We start from the raw sequence: 11,627 nt of genomic DNA on the forward strand, positions 1-11,627 counted from the left end.
TCCATCTATCTGTGTCCTCATTTTACACATCTTGGAAGGATGGAAGGCTGAGTCAACCTGAGCTGGTCAGGATCGAACTTTTGGCTGTGGGCAGAGTTAGCCTGCAACACCGCATCTTACTTACTGCGCCACCATGGCTCAGGAGCACAGAAAAATCATTCATGAATATTTAGAATTGCTAAACAACAAATTACATCTGGATATCCCTTTTCTTTTGTAGATGTTAAATATTATGCTATTACCTGTAATTCCACATCTGCTTGTGCTGCATATACATACCTGCTACTGTCCTGCAGCATTTTGCTAAAACGATCTTCAGCCCTGGCTATAGGTCTCAACTCTAATCAGTAATATTTAAATAACTTCTCTTGTAGTTTTCAGCTTTTCTGCACAAACTGGAATTTAAGATAGGGCTGATATTTCAAGGGTTGTCATTTTAAACTTATTCCCATGCTCCTATCTCCATCCCACCCTCTCTTTCTTTCTTGCTTGCTTGCTTGCTTGCTTGCTTGCTTGCTTGCTTGCTTGCTTGCTTGCTTGCTTGCTTGCTCTTTCCTCCCTATCACAAAGGAGAAGAAAACTATGATTTTCAGGAAGAGTAATTTAGAATTCTGATTTGTTCGGAAGAGAATCTGGTCAGCAGAGAGTGGTTATAGTTTCCTTTACAAACATATTCTGATCCACATTGGTTTAGTTAAATTACACTACAGTTCTACCAGGCTCAGGACAGGGGAGACTTCATGATATGATGATAAAAATGATTGAGGATGTGTATATAAAAACTTAAGGGACTGCACTGGAATAAACATTTTGAGAACTAAAGCAATTGCCATCTGTGTTTTACAAAAATGCATCATTGTTCAAATTATTATACATATGAATGCATGGAATCCAAAAATATTAGATTCAGACCTTAGTTTCCAGGCAAAAATATTAAGATTAGTTTGTTAGTTGGCACTTAAGAGCCACTTATGGAGCAGGTGCCTGCTCTAACTCAGTTAACATTATATTATCATATTTATTTTAATATATAGATATTGACTTTTGGCAACATGTAGATTTTCTCCATGCCAATCTGTCTCTGTTTTTTAAGTCTTCCAATGGTATATTGATTGCCACTGTAACTAAATCCATCCATTCTCCTGGTGGTCATATTTTTCTTCTCTTTCCTTCCACCTTTATCCAGGATAAAATCGATCGGATCCGGAGCGAATGGGTTTCCTTGAGTGATCTTGGGGAGACACCGGTGGAGAGTCTTGAGGTACCATGCTGGGAGGAGTTTGACTCTGTTGCCGCCAAGGATATGGACAGGTTACGCGGGCGACTGCGGGCCACCACATGTTTATTGGACCCGTGTCCCTCCTGGCTTGTACTGGCAGCCTGGGAGGTTACACGAGACTGGCTCCTGGGACTAGTGAACGCCTCGCTGAGGGAGGGGTTCCTACCAGCCATCTTGAAAGAGGCGGTGGTGAGGCCCCTACTTAAGAGGCCTTCTCTGGACCCAGTAGAGTTAGCCAATTATCGTCCTGTCTCCAACCTTCCCTTTTTAGCGAAGGTTGTTGAGAGTGTGGTGGCACAACAGTTCCCTCGGCACCTGGAGGAAACTGTTTATCTAGACCCGCGCCAGTCCGGTTTCTGGCCCGGGCACAGCACTGAGACGGCTTTGGTCGCGTTGGTGGATGATCTCTGGAGGGCGAAAGATGGGGGCTGCTCCTCCATCCTAGTCCTATTAGATCTCTCAGCGGCTTTCGATACCATCGACCATGGTATCTTATTGCGCTGGCTGGAGGGGATGGGGGTGGGGGGCACCGTGTTGCGGTGGTTCTCCTCCTTCCTCTCCGGTCGGACGCAATGTGTGTTGACGGGGGAGCAGAGGTCGACCCTGAGGCCGCTCACGTGTGGGGTGCCGCAGGGGTCGGTCCTCTCACCTCTCCTGTTCAACACATACATGAAACCGCTGGGTGAGATCATTCGAGGATTCGGGGTTGAGTGCCATCTGTATGCAGATGACACTCAGTTATACATCTCTACCCCGAACCACCCCAACGAAGCCGTCGAGGTGATGTCCCGGTGTCTGGAAGCCGTGCGGGTCTGGATGGGGGACAACAGACTCAAGCTCAACCCTTCCAAGACGGAATGGCTGTGGCTACCGGCGCCCCGCTTTAGCCAGTTTGCTCCATCTCTGGCCATCGGGGGGGGAACAACTACCCCCGGTGGATAGGGCATGCAATTTGGGCGTCCTCCTAGACTCCCGGCTGTCGCTGGATGATCATGTGACGGCCGTGGATGGGAGGGCGTTCCACCAGGTGCGCCTGGTGCGCCAAATGCGCCCCCTACTTGAGCGGGACGCACTTCGCACAGTCACTCAGGCCCTGGTGACTTCCCATCTTGATTACTGTAATGCTCTCTACATGGGGCTCCCCTTGAGATGCACCCGAAGGCTCCAGTTGGTTCAGAATGCAGCCGCGCGGACAATCTTGGGGAGTACCAGGTACTCCCATGTAACACCACTTCTGCGCGAGCTGCACTGGCTGCCTTTTCGAGTGCGTTTCAAGGTGTTGATTGTCATCTTCAAAGCGCTTCATGGCTCGGGACCTAGTTATTTGCGAGATCGCATTCTACCCCACACATCCCTACGACCAATCCGCTCACACAGGGAGGGTCTCCTCCGGGTACCCTCCGCTAGACAATGCGGGCGGGCGGTGCCCAGGAGTAGGGCCTTCTCTGTGATGGGCCCAACCCTCTGGAACGAACTCCCCCCTGACATTAGAACTACTGTTGATCTCCGCTCCTTCCGTAAGAAACTCAAGACCCACCTGTTCCGGCTAGCCGGCCTAGCCTAATCGTAATCATAAGTACAATCTACTACTGACCTTCCTGGATGGCTTTTTAATATTGTAAATTTTGGGGTTTTAATTTGGTTTTAGACTGTTTTTAACTTGAAATGAGTTCGGGTATTTTACAGACTGTATGTTTATGTTGGTTGTCTAATGTTTTGTTGTTCTTGCTTTGTTGTTTTATATGTACTGTCTGTACACCGCCCCGAGTCCCTGCGGGGAGAGGGGGGGCGGTATATAAATTTAATAAAACTCAAACTCAAACTCAAACCTTTCCCAGCATTAAAACCTTCTCTTGAGAATTAGGTCTTTACATATTATGCTTGAAGTAGAATGGTCATTTATGTCCTAAGTGTGTACTCTTGGTTGATTTACAATACAATACAATAGCAGAGTTGGAAGGGACCTTGGAGGTCTTCTAGTCCAATCCCCTGCCTAGGCAGGAAACCCTATACCAGTGATGGCGAACCTATAGCACGCGTGCCACAGATGGCACGCGGAGACATTTGTCAAGGCATGCGAGGCGCTGCTGTGTTAGCTGGCCAGCTTGCATGTGCGCGCTGGCCAGCTGAGTTCACCCTTTTTTTAAAGCCAGAGGCTTTATAGGAGCCTGGGGAGGGCGAAAAGAGCCTCCCCCACCCCCCGAGGCCCTCTGGAGGCTTCATGAGCTTCCCTGAAGCCTCCAGAGCGCAAAAAAGCTGGCTCTATGGGAAAACTGGAAGTTCGGGAACGGACTTCCAGTTTGCTCGGAGGGTCGTTTTGACTGCTCTCGAGGCTTCAGGGAAGCCTCCTGAAGGTCCCTCAAGCCTTTGGAGCGCTTAAAACGACCCTCCAAGGAAACTGGAAGTGACTTCCAGTTTGCTCGGAGGATCATTTTGACTGCTCCGGAGACTTCAGGGAAGCCTCCTGAAGGTCCCTGAAGCCTCCGGAGGGCTTCTGGGGGGGCGGGGAGGCAGTTTTTGCCCTCCCCATGCTCCTATAAAGCCTCTGGAGCCTGGGGAGGGCAAAAAAAGCATGCAAAAATGGGGGACATCGCGCCTGTAGTGCGCGCATGCGCACTGGGGGGGGAACGTCACGCATTGGATTATGGGTGTGGCACGCCTGCACACAACCCCCCTGCGTTCCACTTATGGCACGCGAGCCAAAAAAGGTTCGCCATTGCTGCCCTATACCATTTCAGACAAATGGCTATCCAACATCTTCTTAAAGACTTCCAGTGTTGGGGCATTCACAACTTTTGGAGGCAAGCTGTTCCACTGATTAATTGTTCTAACTGTCAGGAAATTTATCCTCAGTTCTAAGTTGCTTCTCTCCTTGATTAGTTCCCACCCATTGCTTCTTGTTCTACCCTCAGGTGCCTTGGAAAATAGTTTGACTCCCTCTTCTTTGTGGCAACCCCTGAGGGGGTGGCTTGAAATTCATTATTTTGTGGCTACCTAGTGATTCTAAACTAATGTCTCATTTAACTTCTCCTCCCATTTCTGCCATTTTCTCTCCTATGCATTGAGATTGATGTACTAATTTAGATTGATGATGGAGTACTTTCGTATGAAGCCAGTGAGTCACCCTTATTAATCAAGCCCCGTTTTTAGCCAATATAGAATATTGCATAGCACATCCATAAAAAAAGTGGGGGAATCTGACTTTTTTAGAATCATAAAATAAATAGAGCTGGAAAGAACATTTAGGCCATGAACTCCAATTACATTATAAAAATAAAACTGAGTCTGTTGAAAAAAACAAACAAACCCTGCATTTAACAATGTATTTTCTCATGAATGAAGGCCAATGCACGTGTCCCAGGCAATTCAGAAGACTAAATTTCTGGTCATGGTGACCTACCTAGATTGGATCCTGCAATGTATTTTCTATTTCAAATCTGAACTATGGGTTCAGTTAACACTAAGATTTCTTACTATAGTAGTTTTCATTTATTGTCATTGTACAAAATAAATACAACAAAATTGGTTTTAGCCTCACTGGTGCAATCCATGATAACAAATACAAACAACGTAAATAGTATAAGGAATAATCCCAATGCAAGTAATTTAGTTGAAAAGAAAAAAGAAAAAGAAAGAAAAAGAAAAAAAAAGAAATGCTGACAATCCAAACAGTTCTACATATTTTCAAAATGCATTTGTTTTTTCCAAATACACTGGGACATTTGGCCAAATATTTCTAAAAATATTTAAGGCCTACTTCACTAACACCTCCCTTCCCGCTCCAATAGCTTATAATAAGTGAAAGCTTTAAAAGAGAGTTGCTCATCTTTAGAGACTGTTAATGCCACCTACAGACAAAGAACTATCTTTACAACGCTGATTTGTAGCAAGAGTCATTTCTATGTTAAGAGCTTAATTAGCTCTGTTAGTTTAAAAGCAAAACATGAAATTGTTAGATTGCCTCTTTCTTAGTAAGATTAAAAAGAATTTAGGAATAGTAGGTATGAGCATTTTGGCTATTTGCTATCTAAATAAGCTTATTTCTGAAGTTTATTAGAGTTCTGCCTTTTGTTCTTGGTAGCTTCTTGGTACAAATAACATATGTATTTGTATGTCCAGAAAAGTATCATGACATGCACAAAATGGAATCAAAAATGGTCCTTCTGGCGTTGTCAACTTTCTGCAATCTTATTTGACTCTTATATGTTAAAATAAAGTATGGAAATCTGTGTTGGGTTATTTTATACTAGAGAAGCATATGCATTTACAAAGTAAAATTCATCACATTTGCAGACATAATAGAAATTGCTTATGACCGTTTCAAACATGTGGATTTATTTTGAAAGAATATAAAACTAAGGAGAAATTAAATATTTCCTTAATGGACCCCAGAGGATATTTTATGGAGTGCCCTCTATGGAGAAACTCACCTGGCACTTATTGTACAGTTCTCTTGGTTCCTGTGTAATTTCGGAAATATTTAAAAATAATTTCCAAGGCTGTCCCAAAGGTGCTTTTTCAAGAGGCAACTAGACTTTCGGTTTTTATTTGAAGACATTTCGCTTCTCACCCAAGAAGGTTCTTCAGATCTTCTTGAATGAGAAGCGAAACATCTTCAAAGAAAAACCAGAAGTCCAGTTGCCTCTTGATGAAGCACCTTTGGGGCAGCCTGGATAACTGAGAATATCCATAGACAGTTTCCAAGGCTGTTTTACAATTACTTTTACTGCCATGTTTTTTATGTGCTGTAACATTATTGACACCTGTGACTACACTATTTGCTGTTTTACTTTAACAGATTTTTACGTTACTTTTCAAGAAAATAGTGTATGGTACTATACTGTATAGAGTAGAAATATAGTGTTCGACTTGCAACCATTTGAAATTACAATGGCATTGAAAAAAGTGATTTATGACCAGTCCTCGCACTTACCCATGGCCACATGATCAAAGTTTGGATGCTTGGTAACTGGCATATGTTTACAATGGTTGCAGCGTCTTGACGTGACTTTTCCAGCCAGGTTATGACAAGCAAAGTCAATCAGCGAAGCTGGATTCACTTAACACAGGGGTGTCCAAACTTGGGAACTTACTTGTGGACTTCAACTCCCAGAATTCCCCAGCCAGCATAGCTATGCTGGCTGGGGAATTCTGGGAGTTGAAGTCCACAAGTCTTAAAGTTCCCAAGTTTGGACACCCCTGACTTAACAACTATATGATTCGATGCAGCACAGTGATTTGCTTGATAACTATGGCAAAAAGGTTGTAAAATCAGGTTCAATGCACTAAACTGTTTGCTTAGCAACAGAAATTCTGCTTCAAATTGTGGTAATAAGTTAGGACTATTTTTGTATAACAAACAAATCAAGCAAGCAAGCAAAAACATAATTCTGCTTGACCTAAACATGAATTTTATAAGAGGAAATGTTTGGGCATTCAAAATGCCCCGTTTTATCAACAAATGAAAAAGTGGCATTCTGATGTTAAATATAAGTATGCCATTAACATCTTTTAAATTTCCAGTCAAATAAGTGAACTAATGACGGCAAATATTACGTGGCTTTGGCCAGTTAGATATTCATCGCAATGCAGTTTTCCTTGTAAAAATGCAATTCAAACCAAGGAGCAAGGAAGTAGGTTAAACTATAACAACTTAGGTAAATAAAACATGATATTTAGAATTCTTTCATACTATTACAGTTCACTGCCTTTCAAGACACAATCTCAAAAACAGATATGAGCAAGTTTGGGGTAAAATATGAGATAATTTCTTTCTACCCAATTATCCTCTCTGGTGTTTGGGAAAATCCACACACATTCCTTCAATTTATAAATGGTTTTATGTATGTACACACACAGAGATATACCTAATGCAATCAATATAAAATGGCATTAATGCTTTCAACAGAACTACAATTTCCCAGATCTAGAAGGTGATATGTTAATAGAGAAAGGTAGGTGGTGAGCAGTTTTAAGGTATTTGTTATATATATTTGGTTATGTGTTTATGTGTTTTATTATATAGCCATGGAGAAGTAAAATTAATGTAAAGAATTTAATCTCACATCTGCTGTCTTGTTTTAATTTTAATTCTATTAAGTGTTTTGTCTGGACTTCAAACATTTCCTAAGATTTAAAAAAGTTGAGTGCTTTGTCCACTGTGATGACTTTCATTTTGTATGAGCGAAGTGGTTTTAAGAGTCCAAAGAGCTCAAAGAAGTAAATCCTATTTTCCACCTTCAGATAAAAATTGTGGTTTCAGAGGGAATAGTGAATTCTGTTTAGCAGTTAATTTTTAATGGGTGAATTTCTCCTGTGAATACAGCAAAATAAAAACTGAGTTTGTCAGAGATATCTTCCATCCGCTTCATTCTCCCCCTTCTGGGTTTCCATAATATGGAATCTCTATAAATAATTTGCGGTCTTACACGTCTTGAGCTATTACAGATGAAATAAATTCGGATGATGCACTCGACTGTAAGCCTAAGAATAGTTAAAAGTGACTCATCCTAGGGGCTGCACTTCCCATTCTGTTTTGATTAGAGAAGGCTGCATGTGATTGGGACCATGTGGTCTGCAAGGTATTGTATGCTTAACGTGGATTCTGTTATCAAATTTCTTTAACTTTAAGTGCACCTGCACATCTGGAAACACTGCTTTGTGTACTGCTGCCCCATCCGTTTCCTTGGGACTTGTATTGGCTGAGTAGTTGGAGGATTATACTGTCTGGGAGACCTGCCAGATTAATTTGGCCAGCTGCCTGTTGTTCAATCTGGAGCCACTGAAGCCCTCGGTTTCTCTGGGACCTTGCTGCCAGATATTCCATATGGGATGCCCAGAAATATAGCCTAACATTAGGGAGATTTAGTTCTCCCATATCTCCATGGGCCCATACATTTTTAATGACAATTCTTGTTTTTTGCCTACCAAATGAACCTTGAAAAGGTCTTGTGGAGCTTATTAAAGTATGAGATTTTAAATTCTCAAACAGTCGTAGTTGATACAAAGAGACTAAGGAGGGCATTTACTTTAGGAAACTGTATTCTTTCCATAATTGGTGCAGAGACATTCATCTACCTATCCAGATGATCAACATTTGATGGCATCAGGTTTGTGCTTGGTGGTCAAATGGTCTCATTAGCATCTTAAAAGGACATGTAGCCTAAAAGCTTAAATGGTTTGATCAGGGATGTTGTATACTGAAGCATGAAAGCATGTCTGTGAGGCACCAAAGTTCTATCTTTGTTGCTTTAATATAAATCCTGTTGTTTTTCAGGGCAAGTACCTAATATACAGCACAGTATAAGCAGTCAGCACTGTAGACTGCTTGCAGAATCACCCATACAATCAGTGATCAGTTATAAATTCAGTAGTCAGATCTCATCATTTCCAGAACACAGCAGCTCCCATTCCTCCTCCAGTCAGACTGGCATCTCATCTCAAGTTGCTTTGCATAAAATGATGGGGTGGGAATGATCAAGCAACTGCAGTTAGAATTTGTGTTGGAATCTCTGGTTTCCTGTGGCTAACAGCTGCTCCCTCTTCTTTTTAATGCAGCAATTTCATTCCAGTATTTATTTTTTGCATGCAAAGCATGTTTGAATATTAAACATTACTGGCCACAATTTTGGGGTTTTTGTTTGTTTGGCTTGCTGAATGAAGTCAGCTAGTGTGATTTTGTAAGCCATGGTTTGTAGCTTGGGATGTGTGAGCCAGTTGTGGCTTATTTAGGAAGCCATAACTTAAGTGCAATGTGAGAATTAAATGCAATGTAAGATTTTAAAAAGTAGTTTATTTACACAAGAGTAGACCAATTATGCATGCAGCATTTTTTAAAAATACATTTGGTGATTTCGCTTAAATTGGTCTTTTGGAGGCTTAGCAAAAAAGCTAAGCATATTACTTTTTTAGTCATAAAAAGTAGCATACATAGAAACAACACATTAATTTCATTGCTATGTTGAAATGGTTGATTCCTGGATTAATTACTATTCCAGAGTTAATGGTTTCTAATTTAAATTTTGTGGGCAGCATAAAGGTGAAAGGTACATATGTAAAATTGTGCATGTATAATTGTAATCTGTTTACCAGATAGTAATGGGCTGGCTCCAGACTTAATCATACTTAAACTGGAGCCTTTGAAATTAATAGAGTTTATATTACTCATGACTTACCAGAGTGCTATGATCTTAAATAATCATTGATATATTTTTATTATTGCTGTGAACTACCCAAAGTTTTGGTAAAGATGGGTGGCCATGTAAGTTTGTTAAAAAAATAATTGTAAGTTCCATTGCTTTCAACAAACCAATCCAAAATATGCTTAAATATATTCTACATTTATACAGGCAGAATCAGAACATTTTACACAATAACAACAGCCAATAGCCAATGTTTGGCAACTGATAAATTAATTGTATGGTCTTCTTGGCTTTAATTGAAGGAAATATATTTCTCTGAACAAATGTGTCCCTTGTAGTTTCATGGGACTATGCTGCTTTACTATCGCATGGCTACTAGGAAGAAAATTCCTCTGTATTCCATGAGTAGATAATTGCATACGTAGTGGTTTTTACATTATACTTTTTAGTTTAAGTTATTTCTTAATAAACCTAAGTAGAATTAAACTATATTTTACACCAAATATAGTAGAAACAGTATGAAAAATATAACTGGATTGTAAATGGAATATTTGTATAAATTTGCTGATTAGCTATTAGCATTGCAGGCTGTATTCAATTCAATAAATTAATCCAAAATTTGGTACATATACAGTTCAAGGAATCCAATTATACAAGCACTCGAGACATTTTATCATTTTTAAAAGGTCAGGGTACACTCCAAAAAGATTAAATAGGACCTAAAGGAAAGTCAAGATTCTTAGGTATAATCCAGAAAATATTAATTCCTTGAGAAAAACATGGAAAGTTGAACTATTTTTAATCTGATTAATAGTAAAATCAAATTTATATGCTGCTTGACCCTCAGTGACTCTGGGTGCTTTACAATGGTAGATTGAACATTTAATTCCTAACAATGACTAGGACTACAAGAACAGAATAACAGAGTGTGGAAGAGATCTTGGAGGTCTATCCAGTACAAAAAGCTGGCGAACCATCCTATACCAGACAAGTGGATGTCCAGTCTCTTCTTTAAAATCTTGTAGTGATGGCACGTAGGAAATGCTTGTCCACAACAATTATAATTAGTATTCTGGAATATATTTATATCTGTGTTTTCTTAAGGAGTTTAAGATGATATACGAGGGGATGTCGCCACTTAGTTTCTTAACCTGAATACTTGTTCCAAGTCATCCAGGGAACAGAGATCAACACACACTCAGAAAAATGCTCACTGTATCTATCATCTATCTATCTATCTATCTATCTATCTATCATCTATCTATCTATCTATCTATCTATCTATCTATCTATCTATCTATCTATCTATCTATCATCTATCTATCATCTATCTATCTATCCATCATCTATCTATCTATCTATCTATCTATCTATCTATCTATCATCTATCTATCATCTATCTATCTATCATCTATCTATCATCCATCCATCCATCTATCTATCGTCTATCTATCATCTATCTATCTATCTATCTATCATCTATCATCTATCTATCTATCATCTATCTATCGTCTATCTATCATCTATCTATCTATCTATCTATCTATCATCTATCATCTATCTATCTATCATCTATCTATCTATCTATCATCTATCTATCTATCATCTATCTATCTATCTATCTATCTATCTATCTATCATCTATCTATCTATAATCCATCATCTATCTATCTATCTATCTATCTATCTATCTATCTATCTATCTATCTATCATCTATCTATCTATCTATCTATCTATCTATCATCAACTATCTATCTAATCTATCTTTCTTTCTATCTAATCTATGTCCGTACGTCCCTGTCTGTCTGTCTATCTAATAATACAATAGTAGAGTTGGAAGGGACCTTGGAGGTCTTCTAGTCCAACCCCCTGCCTAGACAGGAAACCCTATACCGTTTCAGACAGATGGCTATCCAGCATCTATCACAGAGCATCTATCACACCAACATCTATCACAGAGAGCTTGAAGCATCCTTTAAACTGGCTCAAAGCATTCAGAACTCTTGTCTCCATTCACCGCGTAAGAGTTCCAATCTGCCCCTGGCAACTTCTCGGTCGCGCCGCCCGCTCCCTCACGCAAACAATCGCTCTAGCCTAGCGCCACAGACCTCTCCGACGAGACGGTCCGACTCGCGGCCCGCATGCGCGGGATTTCAGCAGCCATTCAGCAGGCAGGAGCCGACTTCGGAGGGGTGGCGCATGCGTG

Source organism: Natrix helvetica (assembly GCF_964273705.1).
Source record: "Natrix helvetica genome assembly, chromosome: 5".
NCBI lineage: Eukaryota > Metazoa > Chordata > Lepidosauria > Squamata > Natricidae > Natrix > Natrix helvetica.